This window comes from Papaver somniferum, chromosome 6 (genome assembly GCF_003573695.1).
Source record: "Papaver somniferum cultivar HN1 chromosome 6, ASM357369v1, whole genome shotgun sequence".
Taxonomy (NCBI): domain Eukaryota; kingdom Viridiplantae; phylum Streptophyta; class Magnoliopsida; order Ranunculales; family Papaveraceae; genus Papaver; species Papaver somniferum.
The window spans coordinates 37,227,243-37,253,544 of NC_039363.1; positions in this window are offsets into that span (position 1 = coordinate 37,227,243).

Here is a 26,302-nt window from a genome sequence, read left to right on the forward strand (position 1 = left end):
CATCACTATATGTAGTAGCTATATCTTTTGAAACAGTCGATTCCCCTTCTCCAGACATTGGAAGATTGTATCCACTTACAACAACAACCCATGTTTTGAAATAACGAGATTGTAGGAAGGATCGCATAGCTATCTTCCACCATAAGTAATTTATGCCATCGAAGGATGGTGATACATTAATCGAGATTGCAGTCTTTTCCATAATCAGTTCGCGACAAACACAAACGTATTAGGTCTAAATAAGTTTTCCTGCTCTGATACCAGCACCAACTTTTTTGTTCGACAAAATGTATGGACAAAACCTAATAGAATTGCAAGTAGACCAACTTAATGATCCTTGAAATATGTATATAAATTTTATATCTCCATCTCTTCTCAATCAGAAAGTATAGACTATGGAGTCAGTGAACATGATTGTTAAGAAGAGTACTTAGACGATATCAAAAATCAATATCCAAGATCAATCTAGTCGTATCAAATAATTCAATCGAAATTCTACCAAGTGGTAAACTTGTTATCTATCTTTAAAGATAAGAATTCTACGAGAAACAAGTCTTGTAATCGATCACAATTATAAGGACGTATCCACTTGTGTAAATCTCATTATAAAGATAAAAAATATAATGCGGAAAGGTAAAAATACAAGACATCAAATGTTTTGTTAACGAGGGACCCCCAATCGCAGAAAAACCCCGGGAACTCATCTAGATTTGAACACCAAATTGTATTAAGCCGCTACAAACACTAGCCTACTATAAGACTTCGGAATGGAATGTAAATGAGACCGAATCAACCCTCCAAATAATTCAGCTATAGTCACGCTCCTTACGCCTCTTGAACCTTGCAAGGCTCTATGCAGTTGATTTCCTTAGATGACGTCTCTACATCCTAAGAGTTGCTTCAACCTAAATGAAGACCTTTGATACTAATTTGTCTCTAACAGATAAGCCTATTTGATTTCCCTTTATATCAAAGATTAAGGCTTGGAAATATGTTTGCAATAAATAAAGCTAGCAAACCTCACAAATCCGAAACACTTACACTCAGTTAGCTGAGAAGCATGGATTATTAACCACTTCTCAAGAACAATCGTGAACTAATCATTTTCAGATATCTATCTTGAGGAATTACAAAGTCTGAGACAAACAGAACTTTACGATTACTATCTATCTTTCCTGAAAGATATGAAGAAAACCTCGATAACAGAAAAGCAGGATCAGGATACACGAACTATCAAGGTAAAAGATAGTAGGACTTGGCTTCACGAATTTCCAAATTGGAGTATTTTAGTCGTAGACCTTGTTAGAGAATAGCTCGGTTGAACCCACCAAGTGTTGGTATGTCAAGTTTGGTTGTCATATTTTAGTGAATCAAAACTCATGTTAAGAGTCGCTTGATTATGTAATAGAGTCAACTTCATATAGGTTAGATTGAAAGTATTAGGCTATGAGACATTACAAGTATTGCGAAGACTTGAAGATGTGAAGAATCAAGGAGCTACAACGACAACATCAACCTTCCACTTCAGGTTAGTGATATTTGACTTGAACTGTTTCATTCCCTAACGTATCTTTCAAGTTGTGCACACTGAAAACAAAACTGCGAAGCATGATTGAACTCTAGATAGACATAGTATTAAGGAATACAATACGAGGTTTATTGCTTAACCATTAAACTTTATAGATAAGACATCGGCATAATCGTTTAAATGCTATTGTGATTATGTATGGGTATGAGGTGAGGATTTCATCCTAGGAAACAATGTTTTACATGTGTTCTAAGGAAGTAAATTCATTAACTTGGTTTGTGAATCGAAAAGGAAATCGCCAGGTGTTATTGGTATTATTATTCATTGTAAATCTTGTGAACAACCAATATGTGTGATTAGTATAACCGTTCATGACTTGTTTGTGTTCTTTGTAAAACTATTCACAAAGGCCTGACTTATGTATTGGTATGACTTTTATTAGTGAAACCGATCTTAAGTAATCACCTGAGATAGTATGATCGAGTTTGTGATTTTATGTCTGACCAAATCAGGGTAAAGGGGAACCGATCCTAGTAAGAGGTGCAGTACATCACAAAGGGGAACCGATTATGAGGTGCATCAAGTTTATAGCAGAAAGGGGAACCGATCCTATGGACATGTGCAACACATATAAGATAGATACCATATATATGTGGGGAACCGATCCTAGTACCTAGTCAACCGAATTTTGGAAAGCTAGTGTGACTAAGCACAGTACTCACATGGAGGTAGAACCGAAACTTGTTCTGGTAAAACCTTTACACCCATGTTTTGTGATTGAATGTTCTTTGATCAATCGCATAGTTCTTGAAAGTCAGATGAACCAATTCTAAACTTGTTTAGAAGCGTGGAAAATCGGTTTGAAGGTTGTAAGTATGAAAGAGGACTTACAAAGTAAAGATGTCGGCATACTTTGAACACGTGTTGTGAATGTTAATCTTCAATTGTTCAAAGTTATTCCTTAATAGCTAAAGGAAGAGAATCCCAGGATCAAAACATAAATAAGTTAAGAATCTTTTAATTAAGGTTATTAATTTCATTTTTAGGAAAATAAGAATTAGTAATGTTCATTTACTAATTAGAGATTTTCCAAGAGATTTAGATCATTATTTTTGGACAGGGCATTTCCAGGAATTATGGAAACCGAATTTGTGCTTTAATGAATATTTTGAGAATATTTTCGGTTTTGGAAATTCCTTAGTGTCCAAAATTCCTAGTCTATAAATACTTTAAGTTTGCATCTCTACTGGTGAAGCCGCCTATTCGGAGAAGAGAGTAACCTAATTAGGCGAAATCTCTTACGAACGCTCATTTTAAAGTATTATTTGGGATTGAGAAGCTCTATTAGTATCGTTGGTGGGAAACTAGATAATTTCGGTTTATCTTTTGTTTTCATTGAATTGATTGACTAACGACGGTTGAACTTTGATTGAAACTAGTTTGTTTATGCTTGAGGATCTTCTTTTCTGATATAAGATTCACTCAAACTAGTTAAGAGTTTTGACAGGGATCTTTAGACTGTATGTAGATCTAAAGACGATCTTGCGATAATCCATTTTTAACAGACTATGTTTTGTGCGTGATTGATCACAAGAGATTCAAGTTGTTGTGTGCAGGTATTTATTGAAGATCTAAGAAGATTTTAAGACAGAGAGGATATTGAAGATTTCTGATTTCGATTTCATAATCTTTGGTGTGCACAATACTTGTTTCGGTAAAAAGAGGATCCAACTATAATCGGTTTTATCCTTGTGATAGAATTAGATTGATTAGTTGAGTGGGTCGGCATAAACACAATTCTTTGGATTAAGAGTGTTGATTGCAAAATCTTAACGATTACTTCGGTAATTTAACATAATATAGATATAAGGACCTGACGAAGGAATTTATGTTAAGATAAACAGAAGAGCCTTTTTCCGACTCATATCACTTGGTTGAAGAGAGTTGATATCAAACAGATTTGTTGTTCCTTTACTGTTTGGAATAGGAACCAAAGGAATTGTTCCAAGTACATGACTTATTCATAAGTTGGAGGCGTGGAAATACAGACGGAACTAGGTGAACTATAGGTTTAGTTGCTAGGTCTCAACTATACGAAGTTAGGTTATTTTGTATAGCTGCTTAATCCTGAGAGTATTCAATTCTGTACAAGGTCCCGGGGTTTTTATGCATTTGCGGTTTCCTCGTTAACAAAATCTTGTTGTGTCATTTATTTTTATTTTCCGCATTATAATTGTTTTATTATAATTAAAGTAAATTACACAAGACGTTAATTCTTATTTACTTGATAAGTGATCCCATTGTGTTTGGTTAAGTCCGAACCTTTTTTATCAAGTAAACATACTTGGTTTTTGTATTGTCTCGATCTCGTGTCCATAGACGATCACTCGAAGTGTTAACCGATTAGTTGTGCTTTCTCGACTCAGTCCATAAACAATCAGTTTCGGAGAAAGGACTTATAGGTAGGAAAAGTTTTAGATTGAGGTATATTTGGGTACTCTCGTCTTTTCAATTAGTATCAGAGCAGGCAAACACGAAAAGATCTAACAATCTGTGTTTGGTGTGATCCAACCTATAAGAATGAGTCCAAAGGATGGTTCAGTTAATCGTATGTCAAGATAATGAGAATAAGATCTCAAGGAAAATCAATGGAAATTGGTCTCGTAAGTCTTTTCGAAAATCAAAGAAAACGTCTATGACTAATAACTTGATTGCGAATCAGGATCCTGATCAGAAAAGGATGAATCCGAAACTCAAGAAACATGTTTTGGATCCGAGTCCAATTCCTAGTGAAAAATCTTCTTTTACAGAATGTGAAAAGAGATTCGAATCACTATCATACCTAAGCTCTGAATTTCGTAAAATGTTGGTAAGGTTTTTCAAACATATCGACACCTATTTAGAGAAAGGGAAAACCAGTGACATCCTAGATGATGTCATAGAACTTATTGTTCGATTAAATGTAAGAGTCTGTGAAGGAATGCGAGAAATTTTAAGTCTTCAAAATAATATGACAGATTATATGGAACAAAGATTGGAACTTGTGCAATGAAGTTCATCAAAAGACTACTGAGTGTGAAATTCTCAATCGATCGCTAGAACATTCACAGATAAGGAATAAGATCCTTATTGAATAACTTCTTACAGTAACATGTTGAGAGGTATATCTAAACGGGTGTTTAGAAGAAAAAAATCCAACAAGTAATGGATACCTTAAGAGGACATATAGAATCTCGTGAACAAGAGATTTTAGAGACTTGTCGTATGGAAAATATTGGTCACACGGGTTCAAGTTCAGAGAACATTCCATCTTGAAGATATTGCATCTCATAATTTTCCTAACCAAGAGGATGGGTTCAAAACCCAAGAAAAAGAACATGATAATGGTATTTGATGAGGAAGTTCCTCATCCTAATGCTTAATCGCATTAGAATGTGCATCCTTACAATGCCCAATCTTCGGATATAAGGAAGCACATGTACCTGGGAAATCAGAATCCTACGAATATCTCTTATTCAATATAGAGGGAATACACAATCTACCTTAAGTATACTTTAATCATTCTTATGTGCAGAAAGTTTTCTTACAGCAACTTGTGTAAAAAGGATTTGTGTAGTTGTTTGAAGTATCTCTTGATACCGATTTTGGAGATAATCTCTTTGGAGAATGTTGTGTTTCTGTAACACATTAGATGCAAAATATCTTGTCAGAATTATTTATTTAAGGCTGATATCTATGTTTGGAATGTGTTAAAGGTATTTCAAGTATATGTACTCAACGTGTCTGAGAACTTATACTAAAGAATGTATTCTCAAACCAAATCTCAAGCAAAACTTCTGAATGCCTCGAGTGGAATGACTTCTAAGGAAATTGTTCATCTTGATGATACCTTCAAGAAATCTGGTTGTGAAAATATCAAAAATGAAAAAGAAGAGGTGACTCATCTCCTCGTCCAAAACATTTTAGATGCTATGGTTGATATTATCAATCTACGACAAGTCCTCCTCATTACCATTGATACTCATCATAGACAGGCAGCATTACTAAGAACTGTTATCCGTGACCAAAGGAAACTGATTAAACTTGGAATCGGTAATCGGGAGTGTTCTCGGAATATTAATCGTAAGGTTAATGCTTTAGCCTGTGAACATAACCAAGGTACTGTGTGCAGAATCCGAGATATCAGTCGAGATGCTATTGATGAAGATCCCGAAAAATTTGAGGAAATTGAAGATGATCTTTGAAAACACCTATCTAAAGGTTGTAAGAGTATAATAGACATGTGTTAGTTTTGATTTATTTCAATAAAGTCTATTATGAATAAAACTATTATGAATAAAACTATTATGAATAAAACTATTATGAATAAAATTATTTGATTTATAATTTTTCTTGTGATAGTTTTCGGTTTACATAGCCTGTGCTTGGATGCTTTCATATTATTGTTATATATGTTTATGGGGTGTTTGATTTCGGTTTTATTACCGTGATATTCGATCTCATAATGATGTGAACCCTTATGGTTTGGGTGACTTTTTGATTTTAGCAGGATTAAGTTCTAGCCCATGTTGGTAGGCTTTATCAAAGGATCATGAGGGGTTCTGGTAGAAACAATATGTGAAAAAGTCACAATAGGTTGAATCGGTTTTGGTTTAGCATAAAAGCATATGTGTTTCAACTGTTTTCAACTTTTGCTTGCAATTGTTAAAACCAATTTTCAACCTTTCTCTGGTAAAGTTTGGTTGTTGTTATTCTTTTGTTTTTGCATAAGGATGACAACATGATGATATTTCGATATCAATTCTCCCTGGACGAAGATGCAGACATACTGGAGAAGTGGATTCGAAATTTGAGGTAACAATTTTGTTAGTTAATCGTTTTCCTGTTTAAGAAAATTATAAGTTTATTTCATATATATTTATTGCTTTTGCTTAACAAAATTTTGGTACAATTGATGTTTATTCCATTATGTGTGTATGGATGTATGTGTGATTCAATTGGTTCCGGTTAAGAAAAACTATTGTTATCTTGCTTTATTGTGTGGTGTCAATTGTTTAGTCTTACAAAATTTCGGTGCAATTGCGGTGCTTTAATGTCTATGTTGTTTCAATTGCTTCCGGTTGAGGTGAATAATTATTCAAGTTAATTTATTTGGTTTATATGAATTATTTATGGCTTAACGAAAGAAAAGGTTTACGGGATGAGTTGTTTAGTCCAATTTGATTCTGGATAAGAGAAACTAAGTTAATTCTGATCTTAGTTAGACTCATCGAAGTGAGGTTTCGGTTATTCAAATCTAATCGAATGCCTTAACAAGAAATGCTAGTTAACTAACCTAGTACTTGTCTTGTTTAAAATTGAAAGGTATAATTAAGTTTATGGATAATTATAAACTGATGAGAAAAATAGAGTTATCTTTATTTTGGTCTTATCGAATACTAAGGTGCTTAGTTGGTTTTTGGTTTGATAAACTAAAGTGGGAAAATTGTTTCGAACAATTGTTTCCTTGGTAACATATCAAAATAAAACTACTTATAGTTTCGGTTTTGATATTGGTTATTAGAAAATGCCGTGTGGAACCCTCGTGCTTAACTCTATAGGTTGCAAGTCTATTTTGAGATTTGTAAGATTCTTTTCGGTTTGTCCTTTATTTTTCGTTTCTTTGTCATTTTTTGACAAAAAGGGGGAGAAATATATGGAGTAAACAAGTGATACTGGGATTGATTTTATATTGATTCGTATCACTAAGAAAAAGAACATCGGTGCTTAAACGTGTATCTAACGTAAGAGTGAAAGCATAGACTAAGGGGGAGTAACATATCATATTAATTGGTATAACAAAGACGTGCGGAAAATCTACCTATATTCCTTTAGGGGGAGTATTAGATTTGTTATTATAATGTCAACAACAGCATTTTTAAGGATTGAATGTATGCAGATTACTGTGTTGTTGAATTCGGGAATCAAGCGTATGTATAATGAATTCTTGTAATTTGTTTATCCATATGATGTAAGAGGTTTGTCACTAAAATTGACAAAGGGGGAGGTTGTTAGAGCATAGCTCGGTTGAACCCACCAAGCGTTGGTATGTCAAATTTGGTTGTCATATTTTAGTGAATCAAAACTCATGTAAAGAGTCGCTTGATTATGTACTAGAGTCAACTTCGTATAGGTTAGCTTGAAAGTATTAGGTTATGAGACATTACAAGTATTACGAAGACTTGACTATGTGAAGAAGCAAGGAGATACAACGAAAACATCAACCTTCTACTTGAGGTTAATAATATTTGAATTGAACTGTTTCATTCCCTAACGTATCTTTCAAGTCGTGCATATTGAAAACAAAACTGCGAAGCATGATTGAACTCTAGATAGACATAGTATTAAGGAATACAATACGAGGTTTATTTCTTAACCATTAAACTTTGTAGATAAGACATCGACACAATCGTTTAAATGCTATTGTGATTATGTATGGGTATTATGTGAGGATTTCATCCTAGGGGACAATGTTTTACATGTTTTCTAAGGAAGTAAATTCATGAACTTGGTTTGTGAATCGAAAAGGAAATCGCCAGGTGTTATTGATATTGTTATCCATTGCATATCTTGTGAACAAATATGTGTGATTAGTATAACCGTTCATGACTTGTTTATGTTCTTGGTAAAACTATTCACAAAGTCCTGACTTATGTATTGGTATGACTTTTATTATTGAAATCGATCTTAAGTAATCACCTGAGATGGTATGATCGAGTTTGTGATTTTATGTCTGACCAAATCTGGGTAAAGGGGAACCGATCCTAGTAAGAGGTGCAATACATCACCAAAGGGGAATCGATCCTTGTATGAGGTGCAGCAAGTTTATAGCAGAAAGGGGAACTGATCCTATGGACATGTGAAACATGTTTTTAAGCAAAGGGGAACCGATCCTATGGAGATGTGCAACACATATAAGTTAGATACCATATATATGTGGGAAACCGATCCTAGTACCTAGTCAACCAAATTTTGGAAAGCTAGTATGACTAAGCACAATACTCACATGGAGGTAGAACAGAAACTGATTCTGGTAAAACCGTTGCACCATGTTTCGTGATTGAATGTTGTTTGATCAATCACATAGTTCTTGAAAGTCAGATGAACCAATTCTAAACTTGTTTAGAAGTGTGGCAAATCGGTTTGAAGGATGTAAGTATGAAAGAGGACTTACAAAGTAAGGATGTCGACATACTTTTCACACGTGCTGTGAATGTTAATCTTCAATTGTTCAAAGTTATTCCTTAATAGCTAAAGGAAGAGAATCCCAGGATCGAAACATAAATAAGTTAAAAATCTTTTAATTAAGGTTATTGATTTCATTTTGAGGAAAATAAGAATTAGTAATGTGCATTTACTAATTAGAGATTTTCCAAGAGATTTCGATCATATTTTTTGGACAAAGCATTTCCAGGAATTATGGAAACCGAATTGGTGTCCAAACTTCTTAGTCTATATATACTTGAATTTTGCATCTCTAGTAAACTAATCCTTCGTAACAGCAAACTACCTCTTGTTGTGCTGCTACTGTTGAAGCCGCCTATTCGGAGAAGAGAGTAACCTAATTACACGAAATCTCTTACGTCCGCTCATTTTAAAGTCTTCTTTGGGATTGAGAAGCTCTATTAGTACCGTTTGTGGGAAACTAGATAATTGCGGTTTATCTTTTGTTTTCATTGATTTGATTGATGAACGGTGGTTGAACTTTGATTGCACCTAGTTTGTTTATCCTTGAGGATCTTCTCTTCTGATATAATATTCACTCAAACTAGTTCAGAGCTTTGACATGGATCTTTAGACTGTTTGTAGATCTAAAGACGATCTTGTGATAATCCATTGTTAATAGACTTCTTTCTTTGCGTGATTGATCACAAGAGATTCAAGTTGTTGTGTGCATGTACTTATTGAAGATCTAAGAAGATTTGAAGACAAAGAAGATATTGAAGATTTCTGATTTGTGGTTCATAATCTTTGGTGTGCATAATATTTGTTTCGGTAAAAAGAGGATCCAACTGTAATCGGTTTTATCCTTGTGATAGAATTAGATCGATTAGTTGAGTAGATCGCCATCAACACAATTCTTTGGATTAAGAGTGTTGATTGCAAAATTTTAACGATTACTTCGGTAATTGAACATAAGATAGATCTAAGGACCTGACGAAGGAGTTTACGTTAAGATAAACAGGAGAGCCTTTGTCCGACTCATATCACTTGGTTGAAGAGAGTTGATACCAAACAGATTTGTTGTTCCTTTACTGTTTGGAATACGAACCAAAGTTTCAAGTACATGACTTATTCATAAATTGGAGGCGTTGGAATACATACGGAACTAGGTGAACTATAGGTTTAGGTTCTTGGTCTTAACTATACGAAGTTAGGTTATTTTGTATAGATGCTTAATCCTGAGAGTATTCAATTCTGGACAAGGTCCCGGGGTTTTTCTACATTTGCGGTTTCCTCGTTAACAAAATCTTGTTGTGTCATTTACTTTTATTTTCCGCATTTTAATTATTTTATTATAATTAAAGTAAATTACACAAAACGTTAATTCCTATTTACTTGATAAGTGATCCCATTGTGTTTGGTTAAGTCCGAACCTTTTTTATCAAGTAAACATACTTCGTTGTTCTATTGTCTCGATCTCGTATCCATAGACGATCACACGAAGTGTGAAACGATTAGTTGCATTGTCTCGACTCAGTCCATAGACAATCAGTTTCAGAGAAAGGACTTATAGGTAGGAAAAGTTTTAGATTGAGGTATATTTGGGTACCCTCGTCTTTTCAATTGGTATCAGAGCAGGCAAACACGAAAAGATCTAATAATCTGTGTTTGGTGCGATCCAACCTATAAGAATGAATCCAAAGGATGGTTTAACGTATGTCAAGATAATGAGAATAAGATCTCAAGAAAAATCAATGGAAATTGGTCTCGTAAGTCTTTTCGAAAATCAAAGAAAAAATCTATGACTAATAACTTGATTGCGAATCAGGATCGTGATCACAAAAGGATGAATCCGAAACTCAGGAAACATGTTTTGGATCCGAGTCCAATTCTTAGTGAAAATTCTTCTTTTACAAAATGTGAAAAGAGATAAGAATCACTAGCATACCCAAGCTCTGAATTTCGTAAAATGTTGGTAAGGTTTTTCAAACATATCGACACCTATTCAGAGAAAGGGAAAACCATTGACAGCCTAGATGATATCATAGAACTTATTGTTCGATTAAATGTAAGAGTGTGTGAAGGAATGCAAAAAATACCAAGTCTTCAAAATAATCTGACAGACTATATGGAACAAAAATTGGAACTTGTGCAATGAAGTTCATCAAAAGACTACTGAGTGTGAAATTCTCAATCGATCGCTAGAACATTCACAGATAAGGAATAAGATCCTTATTGAACAACTTCTTACAGTAACATGTCGAGAGGTATATCTAAACGGGTGTTTAGAAAAACATTTCCAACAAGTAATGGATACCTTAAGAGGACATATAGAATCTCGTGAACAAGATATTTTAGAGACTTGTCGTATTGCAAATCTTGATCACACGGGTTCAAGTTCAGAGAACATTCCATCCTGAGCACAGGATATAATTGAAGATATTGCATCTCGTAATTTTCCTAACCAAGAGGATAGGTACGAAACCCAAGAAAAGGAACATGATAATGCTCATAAAAAAAGGAGGAAGAATCTCCTTTAAAGGTATTTGATGAGCAAGTTCCTCATCATAATGCTTAATCACATTAGAATGTGCATCCTTACAATGCCCAATCTTCGCATAAAAGGAAGCAAAATCAGAATCCTACGAATATATCTTATTTAATATAGAGAGAATAAAAAATCTACCTTAAGTATACTTTAATAATTCTTATGTGTAGAAAGGTTGTCTTACATCAACTTGTGTAAAAAGTATTTGTGTAGTTGTTTGAAGTATCTCTTTGTTTGTGGGTGAAAACCGTTTCTGCTGATTTCGGTAAATTCGTGTGAGTGCGGGTGAGAAACGAATCTAAACCCAAAACAATGTACTGCACGGGAGTACTTTTGATTCGAGAGATCAATCTTTACAACCCTGGCCAAAACCAAGAAATGGCCGTTCCAGGTTTGCTTCGGTCACAAAGTGAAGGAGAAGGGTTGGTCTTAGGGAGGGAAGCGAAGAAAATGTTGAGGCCAGAATAGTTGATTCTAGAAGTGTGGGTGTTTTGCGACTTGTATCTGAGAGTTGAACTGGCGAGCTAAATGGAAATCTACCAGGTGATTTCTGGATGTGTATTGTTCTCCTGATCAAAACTTGTCCTTTGGTGGAAATAGGTGAAACCTATTTATACAAGTCGTAATGAAACGTACCCTGGCCTCGTAAGAAGTGGAAACAGTTGAGTAATGGAAGAAAGTGGTAACGGGTAACGCCTGGAATTGATGTTTCCATAATGAAGAAAACGTTTCACCGTTACTTCTTGTATTTACTAACCGCCTCACTCTTATAACACTTTATTGTAACAGGCGTATTGCACGCCGCACGCTGTAAACCGCCAGACCAATACCCTGATGAGTATCCCCTAGTTTATGACATGTTTTGATGTCTCGAGTGTTTTCGTGGAAAACGTATAGCAGGTTGATACGTGTGGCATGGTGGCATGCCAGTAGCCGCGGAATAACGACGTGCTAGCAGTTGTGGCATGGTGGCGTGCCAGTAGCCGTGGCATAGCGACGTGCTAGCAGTTGTAGCATGGTGGCGTGCCAGTATCTGTGGCATCGCGACGAGCTAGCAGCTGTGGCATGGTGGGGTGCCAGTAGCCGTGGCATAGCAACGTGCTAGCAGATGTGGCATGGTGGCGTGCCAGTAGCCGTGGCACAGTGACGTGCTAGCATCTATGGCATGGTAGCGTGCCAGTAGCCGTGGCATAGCGACGTGCTAGCAGCTTTGGCATGGTGGCGTGCCAGTATCCGTGGCATAGCGACGTGCTAGCAGCTGTGGCGTGCCGGTAGCCATGGCATAGAGACGTGCTACCAGCTATGGCATGGTGGCGTGCCAGTAGTCGTGGCATAGCAACGTGCTGGCAGCTGTGGCATGGTGGCGTGCCAGTATCCGTGGCATAGCGACGTGCCAGTATCCGTGGCATGGTGACGTGCCAGTATCCGTGGCATAGCGACGTGCTAGAAGCTGTGGAATGGTGGCGTGCCAGTAGCCGTGGCATAGCGACGTGCTAGCAGCTGTGGCATGGTGGCATGCCAGTAGCCGTGGCATAGCGATGTGCCAGTAGCTGTGGTATGGTGGCGTGCTAGTAACCGTGGCATAGTGGCGTGCCAGTAGTCGTGGCATAGCGACATGCTAGCAGTTGTGGCATGGTGGCGTGCCAGTAGCCGTGTCATAGCGACGTGCTGGTGGTATGCCAGTAGCCGCGGTATAGCAGTATGCCAGTTGCGGCGTGGCGAAAGTTAGCATCTTGGACGTATTTGCTTGTGTCTTTCCTGTATTATGGTTTGGGTGCGTTGAAACAAAAATTAGTGCGCGTGGCGTGTTTTAGGAAGCAGTACGTTTTTGGAATCTAGCTTAGTAGTAGCGACCTCTTTTGAGAACGTGACAGGTTTGGAGCAACCTGATTGGTCGATGGAAAGGGGGTCGGCAAGCAATATGGGGCCAGCCTTGTTTGGAATGTGTGTGGAGCATTTAGGGAGACCTGATTGATCGATGGGAAGTGGGGCCGGCAAGCTATGGCGCGGCCACACTTCCAGCGCGCTGTGGCGGATTTAAAGCGACCTGATTGGTCGATAGAAAGGGGGCCGACAAGCAACATGGGGCCGAACTTGTTTGGAATGCGCGTGGAGCATTTAGGGAGACCTGATTGGTCGATGGGAAGTGGATCCGGTCAAGCTAGGGCGCGCCACACTTCCAGCGTGCTGTGGCGAATTTGGTTGCCTAGCTTAACTAGGCGTGGTTTCGACCAACGAGGTCTAGTATATGGCGCGAGGCGCAAAACCCTAATTTGCAATTTAGTTGGGTTTATGAGTTCATTGCAAGTTATCACAATGATTAAATGGATTTTCGTATGTTGTCACAAAAATCTTTACCTACAGAATGCAGTGTGCTTTCTGTCTGAGTCTTTCGTGCAATGGCCTTAATTTTGGTACTTGGAGGTTTCATGCTACTCATCTGCGAGTAAACATAAATTCGTCATGCCATACCGACTTAAGGGTTCTGCTGAGGAACATAGCACAGGAAAGTACTCAGTGAGTCTAGTATTGGCGAGGCGAGGTGCCAGAAAAGGTATATTGAGCGGCTCAACAACTGTGTCGGTGGAGAGGTTAGTACTCGCAGCACCGTTTCCTTGCAGAGTGACGTCACATCTGATGTAAGGTTTTACGATTTTAACCCTAAGCTAAAAACCACCATCAACATTAAGTCCCCTGCTTAGCTTGGAACAGGGGCCTTGTTGCGAGGTAAGCATGAGATGGTGACAGACAAGGGAAAAATCGAAATGGCAAGTTATGAAAAGATGGTCAGGAAGATCCGACTAACCTTTTTCGGGAGGTAAAGAGAATACACAACTCTTGCATGGGTGAATTTGTGGAAATGTTGAGCTGGTGGCTAGGATGCGAGGTGGTAGAGATAGTTGTTGGCTGAGACGCAGACTGTTGGGATCAGCTTAGAAGGGAGTCGCTAGCATAGACTTGGCGTGAAAGGGAGTCGTTGGCATTGCGCGGATTGAAACGGAGCCGCTGGCATCGTTCGGCTTGGTAAGGCTTGGCTTGGCGCGACTTGGACGCGACTTGGCCTGGATTGGGCCCGACTTGGCTTGGCGCGGCTTGGACGTGGCTTCGATTGACCCGGCTTGGAATGGGAGCCGCGGGCATTGTGCGGCTTGGTAAGCACGTCTGGCATGCGCGTCTGCTAAGCGCGTTTGGCATGCGCGTCTGCTAAGCGCGTCTGGCAAGCGCGTCTGGCAAGTGCGTCTGGCAATAGCGTCTTGTAAGCGCGTCTGGCATGCGCGTCTTGTATTGTCTTGGCCGAGGATTGTTGGTGCTAGAACTTGGCTACCAAGCGGTGATAATAGCGCTAATGGATTCAGTCCGTGGGACGGTGTAAATGGCACTTGAAAGGCTTGCAGGGTGGATCACGTAATGCTGGAGAGTTGGCTCTAACTTAACCACATAGTGCTGGAGTCATGGAGAGTTGCATGTTGAGCGACTGGTGTTCCTCGTGCTGTCGTGCGTTGGTTCGGTCATGAAGCGGAGATATTGGCACACTACTTGTTCGGCTATGGAGCATGAGTGTGGTGCGCCCAGTCATCTATTCCCGTTCATGGAAGTAAGGAATCCTTATTCTGTTAAAACTCAAAAAACCGCGTTCATATGGAAAGGGGTATCGACCCTCTTCTGTTTTTGTTGTTCGTCCAGCTCCGTGCTTTCATCTGCAGTATCTGTCTCCTCTTCATCATTTGTTAGCGGTGGTAGAGTGAGCATTAATGGTAACAAAGCAATCTCCAAATCAGCATCAAGGCGAGCCAGGAGAACTCAAGGTAGTTGTTCTCGCAAGTAACCTCCCAACAGTTCCATCGATCTTCTCCAGAATGTGTAATAAGGTTCTGACTCCAGAAGGATGAGTATCTGACAATGGATTTCAAAATTTACCAAACTCCATTGCACGCTTGGGATGGATGGAAGAAATAATTTCAGGGCTAATCTTTGAGATTGTGGTTGCGTTGTTGGTTCATCCTTGACTTTAGGTTATTTGGTACCTAGACTTTTGATTGCGATGATGATATACTGTGGATGCTTGTATGGTCGAAATATTACACAACCATTGGGTGAAGTAGATGAGTTGAGAGATGTTCCGTTGCTGATGTGCTGCTATCAAGTCCTCAAGGACTTCGTTCTAAACGACATCCTTTGAACCATCTTCTGAACCTTGGACTATTGTATCGAATGGGATGCAGTGAGCAGCGCCCAGTTATACTTCTGTTAGATCCGATGGTGTGGCCGGATATGTGAATGTATCTCTGTGGCGTGCTTTTGGGGACTTTGATGCGCGTGTACGGCTTCATGTTGAGAAATTCTTACGGCTTATAAAACTCCGACGAAATCGGAAATAACCTGGTTGAGAGCAGTAAAGGCGTCCCGTTCTGGTAGTCCCCATGTGTAATTATCCTGAGCCTATTTTCTGGTGGAAGATGTGCTTCTGCTACATTCGCTGGTAAGGTGGTGACTGCGTTTAAGCTTCTAAATACGAAGGAGGCTTCAGTCCCCAGGTGTGGTTTACATGCTTATATCCGGTATGGTCGGTGAGTTGACCATGACAAGGATATCACCATCTCGCATCCGTAGTGGTGACTCTATTACTTCTTCCATGTGAAACCAAAACATGGAGAAGTACAGATTACCCTTATAACGATTGTTGCTATGGTGAAGTTCTGTCTGGTATCGAAAAACGAGCAGTAACAGTTCTTGGCAGAAGATGTGATCAGAAGAGACTACACCGCGTAGGAACCAAAATAGGTAGGCTGGAATTGTATGGGCGTGCATGGAAGCAAAGGGATCGGTTGTATGCGTAAGCGAGTAAACTGTCCATGAACACAAGGTTTGGCGAGATGGATCAAAAATTGGCCAGAACTGCGATCCTTGGCTGGATGTGATCATGATCCTTGACAGGGAGGAGTGTAGTGGCTACATGCACGAACTTTGGAAGGAAGGAGTGTGGCGTTGAAGCGGCTTCATCTCTTGGAGAGTACGTTGAAGCTTATGGAGAAAAACGTTGAAGCTTCGGCTTCGGATCCTGGAGCAGTTATGGAGAGGATGCTGAATCGAAGCGACTTCTTGATCTGGAAGCGGAGTGGCTTTTTAAGAGAATGTTGAAACGGTTTCCAGAGCGAAACATTGAAGCGGAGCGGCTTCTGGCTCTGGAAGCGGAAGCGGCTTCCCGAGAGAATGTTGAAGCGGCTCCTGTAGAAAACTCTAGTGAGGGTGCCATTAACCCTTGACTCCGAAAAAACGAATTGATATGATATGGCATGGGAAGACGTCACAAATGGTGTTGGTCGGCAAGTAGCGTTTTTCTCCTTATGGGAAAGAATGCGCTTTTTCTGTTCGATTCTCCCTTGCACCTCTGAGAGCCTTGACGGCTACAATGTTGAATTCGAAGGCCGCGTCAATCAGCATGCTGTAAAACTCGACATCCTTCAAGTGAACAGTGGTTAGGAGTCTCCAGTTTCATCTATCAATCGTGCTTCCTATGAGAGGTTGGGGTTCGGGAATGGCTTTCCTGGCTGGAAACAGCTGTTTTCCTGATGCAGTGCGGTTGAGGGCTGCGAGTATGTCTTGATGATGCGCCTTGTAGAAATATAGAATCTTACAAAAATGGTTTATCATAGACTGCACGATTTGGATGGAGTCCAAAGAAATTATGCAGCTACTGATGGGAAGAGGGTCTTTATGAACCCAGGAGGGTTGCTGATTTTCTTTGCCTCGATTTTGGAGAAGTACTTCCTGATCTCTACGTGTGATAAAATTGGATTGCTGATTTTTCTACTGGGTTTTTAGGAGCAACGCGAGACTTTTCATATATAAAGGCGCGTCCTGCTGAAGTGCTTGCGCCAGATGTTAAAAGAATTCTTTGTCGGTTCCATCTGGAGTCGACGTGACTCTTGTGGTAACCGCTCTGCTAGTGTCTTGAGAAAAATAGGTATCTCTTTATGAGTTTTAGTCATGTCTGTCTGAGCCTTACGAGAAACTTTTGTCTTTCCATCAAATCAACAGTGGTAGGAGGAGATCGGCTTCTGCTGGCTCCTCCAGTCTCCCGTCCTGATGGTGGAGTAGCAGCAGTTCTGGTGATGGTTGAAGCTGTCACACTAGGAGAAACGTTGAGAGCGGCGGCGGCGGCTCTGGCTCTGATGATCGACGGCATAACACCTGAAGGAACGTTTTCCGCGTCGCTGGTGTTAGTAGGTGGCGTATTAACCCTACTGTAAAGAACGTTAACACCGGGAATAATTTCAGTGTCAGTGTTCTCATGGTTTGTTGCTGATCCGGACCGTATCCGAGGATGTAATCTCGAGTTGGGAGTTCCACCGGGACATGTGCATAAACTTTGAGTTCAACGCTCCTTGGTTCGTTGAGGGTTTCACCGTGATCCAAAAGTTGCAAATTGAGGCGACCGAAGGCTCCTCCGCGGATGTGATCAATCAACAGGAAGCGGAAATCGGAAGGTTGCCCAAAAAGTTGAAGCTGAAACAGGAGGCTCTCCAAAGTACGAAGGAGGTTTTCTCTAAAATGAGCAAGCCATTGCTGAATGATTTTCTTTGAATATCTTTTGTCTTCTGGACCTCTTTTTCTTAGTTTTTTTTTGAAAGGCAAACGAAACGCCTAATTTATGGTTTGGTTTTCTGGTTTTTGGATTGGTAGATGATTGTTACCTATGAGGGTTTTGCCTTATTCTTTGGAGTGAATTTTTGGAAAAATGCCATTTTGATTATGACTGTTAGTATCATTAATATTCCAGGAGAGTCATGGAACCGTGAATGTTGTATGACGGTAGAAAGTATGGGACGAGATTTTTTTTGGGGATAACATGGATGTCGGTTTCCAATGTGAAAACCTGAAGTAGTAGATTGTGTACTCTGTCTAATAAGACTTACTCACTTTTAGGGTATTCCAATAAAAATGGATCTTCTAGGCGTATGTTTGTGCTTCATGAGCGACATCGTAGTATCCGGGATAAGTACCCAGTCATTCCTCATCGTGTGATAACTGACAACTGTGTCATTGAACCCCGCGCGGTCGTTTGCTTCTACCATCTTGATGTCTGAGTTGAAGAATAAAACTTAGAATTGGAAATTGATATTGTAACCGAGAGATTTATCTCCCACTGTGGTCGCCAATTGTTTGTGGGTGAAAACCGTTTCTGCTGATTTCGGTAATTTCGTGTGAGTGCGGGTGAGAAACGAATCTAAACCCAAAACAATGTATTGCACGGGAGTACTTTTTATTCGAGAGATCAATCTGTACAACCCTGGCCTAAATCAATAAATGATCGTTCCAGGTTTGCTTCGGTCACAAAGTGAAGGAGAAGGGTTGGTCTTAGGAAGGTAAGCGAAGAAAGTGTTGAGGCCAGGATAGTTGATTCTAGAAGTGTGGGTGTTTTGCGACTTGTATCCGAGAGTTAAACTGGCAAGCTAAATGGAAAGCTACCAGGTGATTTCTGGATGTATATTGTTCTCCTGACCAAAACTTGTCCTTTGGTGGAAATAGGTGAAACCTATTTATACAAGTCGAAATAAAACGTACACTGGTCTCGTAAGAAGTGAAAACGGTTGAGTAATGAAAGAAAGTGGTAACGGGTAAGGCCTGTAATTGATGTTTCCATTATGAAGAAAATGTTTCACCATTAATTCTTGTATTTACTAACCACCTCACTCTTATGACACTTTCTTGTAACGGGCGTATTGCACGGCGCACGCTGTAAACCGCCAAACCAATACCATGATGAGTATCCTCCAGTTTGTGACATGTTTTATGTCTCGAGTGTTTTCGTGGAATACGTATAACAGGTTGCTACGTATGGCATGGTGGCATGCCAGTAGCCGTGGCATATCGACGTGCTAGCAGCTGTGGCATTGTGGCATGCCAGTAGCCATGGCATAGCAACGTGCTAGCAGCTGTGGTACGGTGGCGTGCCAGTAACCGTGGCATAGCGACGTGCTAGCAGTTGTGGCATGGTGGCGTTCCAGTAGTCGTGCCATTCCGATGTGCTAGCAGTCGTGGCATGGTGGCGTGCCAGGTATCCGTGGTATAGCGACGTGCTAGCAGCTGTGGCATGGTGGTGTTCCAGTAGCCGTGGCATTGCGACGTGGTAGCAGTTGTGGCATGGTGGTGTGCCAGTAGCTGTGGCATAGCGAAGTGTTAGGATCCGTGGCATGGTGGCATGCCAGTAGCCGTGGCAGAACAACGTGCTAGTAGCTGTGGCATGGTGACGTGCCAGTAGCCGTGGCATAGCGACGTGCTAGCAGCTGCGGCATGGTGGCATGCCATCAGCCGTGGAATAGCGATGTCTCATGTGCCAGTAGCCGTGGCATAGCGACGTCTCACGTGCCATAAGCCGTGGTATAGCGAGGTGCTAGAAGCTGTGGCATGGTGGTGTTCCATTAGCCGTGGCATAGCGACGTGCTGGTGGTCTGCCAGTAGCCGCGGTATAGCAGTATGCCAGTTACGGCGTGGCCAAAGTTAGCATCGTGTACGGATTTGGTTGCGTCTTTCCTGGATTATGGTTTGGGTGTATTGAAACCTTAATTAGTGCGTGCGGTGCATTTTGGGAAGCTAGTACGTTTTTGGAAGCTAGCTTAGTATTAGCGACCTCTTTTGAGACCCTGACAGGTTTGGAGCAACCTGATTGGTCGATGGAAAGGGGGACGGAATTCAATATGGGTTCGTCCTTTCTTGGAATGTGTGTGGCACATTTAGGGAGTGGGGCTTGAAAGATAGGGCGTGGCCACATTTCCAGCGCGCTATGGCGGATTTAAAGCGACCTGATTGGTCGATAGAAAGGGGGCCGGCAGGCAACATGGGGGCGGACTTGTTTGGAATGCGCGTGGCGCATTTATGGAGACCTTATTGGTCGATGGGAAGTGGGTCCGGTCAATCTAGTGAGCGCCACACTTCCAGCGCGTTGTGGCGAATTTGGTTGCCTAGCTTGGCTAGGCGTGGTTTCGACCAACGGGGTCTAGTATATGGCGCGAGGCGCAAAACCCTAATTTTCAATTTAGTTGGGTTTATGAGTTCTTTGCAAGTTATCACAATGATTAGATGGATTTTCGTATGTTGTCAGAAAAATATTTACCTACAGAATGCAGTATGCTTTCTGTCTGAGCCTTTCGTGCAATGGCCTTAATTTTGGTACTTGGATGTTTCATGCTACTCAACTGCGAGTAAACATAAATCCGTCATGCCATACCGACTTAAGGGTTCTGCTGAGGAACATAGCACATGAAAGTACTCAGTGAGTCTAGTATTGGCGAGGCGAGGCGCCAGAAAAGGTATATTGAGCGGCTCAACAACTGTGTCGGTGGAGAGGTTAGTACTCGCAGCACCGTCTCCTTGCAGAGTGACGTCACATCTGATGTAAGGTTTTACGATTTTAACCCTAAGCTAAAAACCACCATCAACATTAAGTCCCCTGCTTAGCTCGGAACAGGGTCCTTGTTGCGAGGTAAGCATGAGATGGTGACAGACGAGGGCAAAATCGAAACGGCAAGTTATGAAAAGATGGTCCGGAAGATCCGACTAACCTTTTTCGGGAGGTAAAGAGAATCCACAACTATTGCATGGGTGACTTTGCGTAAATGTTGTGCTGGTGGCTAGGACGCGAGGTGGTAGAGATGGTTGTTTGCTGAGACGCAAACTATTGGGATCATCTTAGAAGGGAGTCGCTAGCATAGACTTGGCGTGAAAGGGAGCCGTTGGAATTGCGCGGATTGAAACGGAGACGCTGGCATCGGTCGGCTTGGTAAGGCTTGGCTTGGCGCGGCTTGGAAGCGACTTGTCTTGGATTAGGAGCGACTTGGCTTGGCGCGGCTTGGACGTGGCTTCGATTGACGCGGCTTGGAATGGGAGCCGCGAGCATTGTGCGGTTTGGTGAGCACGTCTGGCATGCGCGTCTGCTAAGCGCGTCTGGAAAGCGCGTCTGGCATGCGCGTCTGGTAAGCGCGTCTGGTAAGCGCATCTGGCATGCGCGTCCTATAAGCGCGTCTGGCATGCGCGTCTTGTATTGTCTTGGCCGCGGACTGTTGGCGCTGGAACTTGGCTACCAAGCGGTGATGATAGCGCTTATGGATTCAGCCCGTGGGACAGTGTAAATGGCACTTGAAAGGCTTGATGGGTGGATCACAGAATGCTGGAGAGTTGGCGCTAACTTAACCACAGAGTGCTGGAGTCATGGAGAGTTGCATGTTAAGCGACTGGTGTTCCTCGTGCTGTCGCGCTGTTGGTTCGGTCATGAAGCGGAGATATTAGCACAATACTTGTTCGGCTATGGAGCATGAGTGTGGTGCGCCCAGTCATCTATTCCCGTTCATGGAAGTAAGGAATCCTAATTCTGTTCAAACTCCAAAAACCGCGTTCATATGAAAAGGGGTATCGACCCTCTTCTGTTTTTGTTATTCGTCCAGCTTCGTTCTTTCATCTGCAATATCTGGCTCCTCTTCGTCATTTGTTAGCGGTGGTAGAGTGAACATTACTGGTAACAAAGCAATCTCCAAATCAGTATCAAGGCGAGCCAGGAGAACTCAAGGTAGGTTCTCTCGCAAGTAACCTCCCAACAGTTCCATCGATCTTCTCCAGAATGTGTAATAAGGTTCTGACTCCAGAAGGATGAGTATCTGACAGTGGATTTCAAAATTTACAAAACTCCATTGCACTCTTGGGATGGATGGAAGAAATAATTTCAGGGCTAATCTTTGAGATTGTGGTTGCGTTGTTCGTTCATCCTTGACTTTAGGTTATTTGGTACCTAGAATTTTAATTGCGATGATGATATACTGTGGATGCTTGTATGGTCGAAATCTTACACAACCATTGGGTGAAGTTGATGAGTTGAGAGATGTTCTGTTGCCGATGTGCTGCTATCAAGTCCTCAAGAACTTCGTTCTAAACGACATCCTTTGAACCATCTTCTGAACCTTGGACTATGTATGTAATAGGATGCAGTGAGCAGCGCCCAGTTATACTTCTGTTAGATCCGATGGTGTGGCCGGATATATGTGAATGTATCTCTGTGGCGTTCTTTTGGGGACGTTTATGCACGTGTCCGGCTTCATGTTGAGAAATTCTTACGGATTGTAAAACTCCGATAGTGATGATGTTGAAATCGGAAATAACCTGGTTGAGACTAGTAAAGGCATCCCGTTCTGGTAGTCCCCATGTGTAATTATCTTGAGCCTATTTTCTCGTGGAAGATGTGATTCTGCTTCATTCGCTGGTAAGGTGGTGACTGCGTTTAAGCTTCTAAATACGAAGGAGGCTTCAGTCCCCAGGTGTGGTTTACATGCTTATATCTGGTATGGTTGGTGAGTTGACCATGAAAAGGATATCACCATCTCGCGTCCGTAGTGGTGACTCTATTAATTCTTCCATGTGAAACTAAAACATGGAGAAGTACGGATTACCCTTATAGCGATTGTTGTTATGGTGAAGTTCTGGCTGGTATCGAAAAACGAGCAGTAACAGTTCTTGGAAGAAGATGTGATCAGAAGAGACTACACCGCGTGGGAACCAAAATAGGTCGGATGGAATTGTATGGGCGTCCATGTAAGCAAAGGGATCAGTTGTATGCGTAAGCGAGTAAACTTTCCATGAGCACGAGGTTTGGCGAGATGGATCAAAAAGCGGCCACAACTGCGATCCTTGGTTGGCTGTGATCACGATCCTTGACAGGGAGGAGTGTGGTGGCTACATGCACGAACTTTGGAAGGAAGGAGTGTGGCGTTGAATCGGCTTCGGCTCTTGGAGAGTACGTTGAAGCTTATGGAGCAAAATGCCGAAGCTTCGGCTTCGGATCTTGGAGAAGTTTACGAAGAGGATGCTGAAGCGGAGCGACTTCTGGCTCTGGAAGCGGAGCGGCTTCCCGAGAGAATGTTGAAATGGTTTCCAGAGCGAAACATTGAAGCGGAGCGGCTTCTGGCTCTGGAAGTGGAGGCGGATTCCCGAGAGAATGTTGAAGCGGCTCCTGTAGAAAACTCCAGTAAGGGTGCCATTAACCCTTGACTCCGAAAAAACGAATTGATAATATATGGCATGTAAAGCCGTCACAAATGGTGTTGGTCGGCAATTTGCACTTTTCTCCTTATGGGAAAGAATGCGCTTCTTCTGTTCGATTCTCCATTGCACCTCTCAGAGCCTTGACGGCTACAATGTTGAAGTCGAAAGCCGCGTCAAACAGCGTGCTGTCAAACTCGACATCTATCAAGTGAACAGTGGTTAGGAGTCTCCAGTTTCATCTATCAATCGGGCTTCCTAGGAGAGTTTGGGGTCCGGGAATGGCTTTCCTGGATGGAAACAGCTGCTTTCCTGATGCAATGCGGTTGAGGGATGCGAGTATGTCTTGATGATGCGCCTTGTAGAAATATAGAATCTCACAAAAATGGTTTATCATGGACTGCACGATTTGGATGGAGTCCCAAGAAATTATGCAACTACTGATGAGAAGAGGGTCTTTGTGAACCCAGGAGGGTTGCTGATTTTCTTTGCCTCGATTTTGGAAAAGTCATTTCTGATCTCTACGTGTGATAAAATTGGATTGCTGATTTTTCTACTGGGCGTTTAGGAGCAACGCGAGCCTCTTCATATATAAAGGCGCGTCCTGCTGAAGTGCTTGCGCCAGATGTTAAAAGTATTCTTTTTCGGTTCCATATGGGGTCGACGTGACTCTTGTGGTAACCGCTCTGCTAGTATCTTGAGGAAAATAGGTATCTCTTTCTGAGTTGTAGCCATGTGTGTCTGAGCCTTACGAGAACCTTTTGTCTTTCCATCAAATCAACAGTGGTAAGAGGAGACCAGCTTCTGCTGGCTTCTCTAGTCTCCCGTCCTGATGGTGGAGTAGCAGCGGTTCTGGTGACGGTTGGAGCTGTCACACTTGGAGAAACGTTGGGAGCGGCGGCAACGGGTCTGGCTCTGATGATCGGCGGCGTAACACCTTAAGGAGCGTTTTCCGCGCCGCAAGTGTTGGCAGGCGGCGTATTAACCCTACCGGAAGGAACGTTAACACCTTGAATAATTTCAGTGCCAGTGTTCTCAGGGTTTGTTGCTGATCCGGACCGTTTCCAAGGATGTAATCTCGAGTTGGGAGTTCCACCGGGACATGTGCATAAATTTTGAGTTCAACGCTCCTTGGTTCATTGAGGGTTTCACCGAGATCCAAAATTTGCAAATTGAGGCGACCAAAGGCTCCTCCTCGGATGTGATCAATCAACAGGAAGCGGAAATCGGAAGGTTGCCCAAAAAGTTGAAGCTGAAACAGGAGGCTATCCAAAGTACGAAGGAGTTTTTCTCTAAGATGAGCAAGCCATTGCTGAATGATTTTCTTTGAACATCTTCTGTCTTCTGGACCTCTTTTGCTTAGGTTTTTTTTTAAGGCAAACGAAACGCCTAATTTATGGTTTGGTTTTCTGGTTTTTGGATTGGTAGATGATTGTTACCTATGAGGGTTTTGCCTTATTCTTTGGAATGAATTTTTGGAATAATTCCATTTTGATTATGACTGTTAGTATCATTAATATTCCAGGAGAGTCATGGAACCGTGAATGTTGTATGACGGTAGAAAGTATGGGACGAGATTTTTTTTGGGGATAACATGGCTGTCGGTTTTCAATGTGAAAACCTGAAGTAGTAGATTGTGTACTCTGTCTAATAAGACTTACTCACTTTTAGGGTATCCCAACAAAATGGATCTTCCGGGCGTATGTTTGTGCTTCATGAGCGACATCGTAGTGTCCGTGATAAGTACCCAGTCATTCCTCATCGTGTGATAACTGACAACTGAGTCATTGAACCCCGCGCGGTCGTTTGCTTCTACCATCTTGATGTCTGGGTTGAAGAATGAAACTTAGAATTGGAAATTGATATTGTAACCGATAGATTAATCTCCCACTGTGGTCGCCAATTGTTTGTGGGTGAAAACCGTTTCTGCTGATTTCGGTAATTTCGTGTGAGTGCGGGTGAGAAACGAATCTAAACCCAAAACAATTTACTGCACGTGAGTACTTTTTATTCGAGAGATCAATCTGTACAACCCTGGCCTAAATCAAGAAATGATCGTACCAGGTTTGCTTCGGTCACAAAGTGAAGGAGAAGGGTTGGTCTTAGGAAGGTAAGCGAAGAAAGTGTTGAGGCCAGGATAGTTGATTCTAGAAGTGTGGGTGTTTTGCGACTTGTATCCGAGAGTTGAACTGGCGAGCTAAATGGAAAGCTACCAGGTGATTTATGGATGTGTATTGTTCTCCTGACCAAAACTTGTCCTTTGGTGGAAATAGGTGAAACCTATTTATAGAAGTCGAAATAAAACGTACACTGGTCTCGTAAGAAGTGAAAACAGTTGAGTTATGAAAGAAAGTGGTAACGGGTAAGGCCTGTAATTGATGTTTCCATAATGAAGAAAATGTTTCACCATTACTTCTTGTATTTACTAACCGCCTCACTCTTATGACACTTTCTTGTGACTGCGTATTGCACGGCGCACGCTGTAAACCGCCAGACTAATACCATGATGAGTATCCCCCAGTTTGTGACATGTTTGATGTCTCGAGTGTTTTCGTGGAAAACGTATAACAGGTTGCTACGTATGGCATCGTGGCATGCCAGTAGACGTGGCATAGCGACGTGCTAGCAGCTGTGGCATGGTGGCGTGCCAGTATCCATGGTATAGCAACGTGCTAGAAGCTGTGGTACGGTGGCGTGCCAGTAGCCGTGGCATAGCAACGTGCTAGAAGCTGTGGTACGGTGGCGTGCCAGTAGCCGTGGCATAGCGACGTGCTAGCAGTTGTGGCATGGAGGCGTGTCAGTAGTCGTGCCATAGCGATGTGCTAGAAGTTGTGGCATGGTGGCGTGCCAGTATCCGTGGCATAGCGACGTGCTAGAAGCTGTGGCATGGTGGCGTGCCAGTAGCCGTGGCATAGCGACGTGCTAGCACCCGTGGCATGGTGGCATGCCAGTAACCGTGGCAGAACAACGTGCTAGTAGATGTGGCATGGTGACGT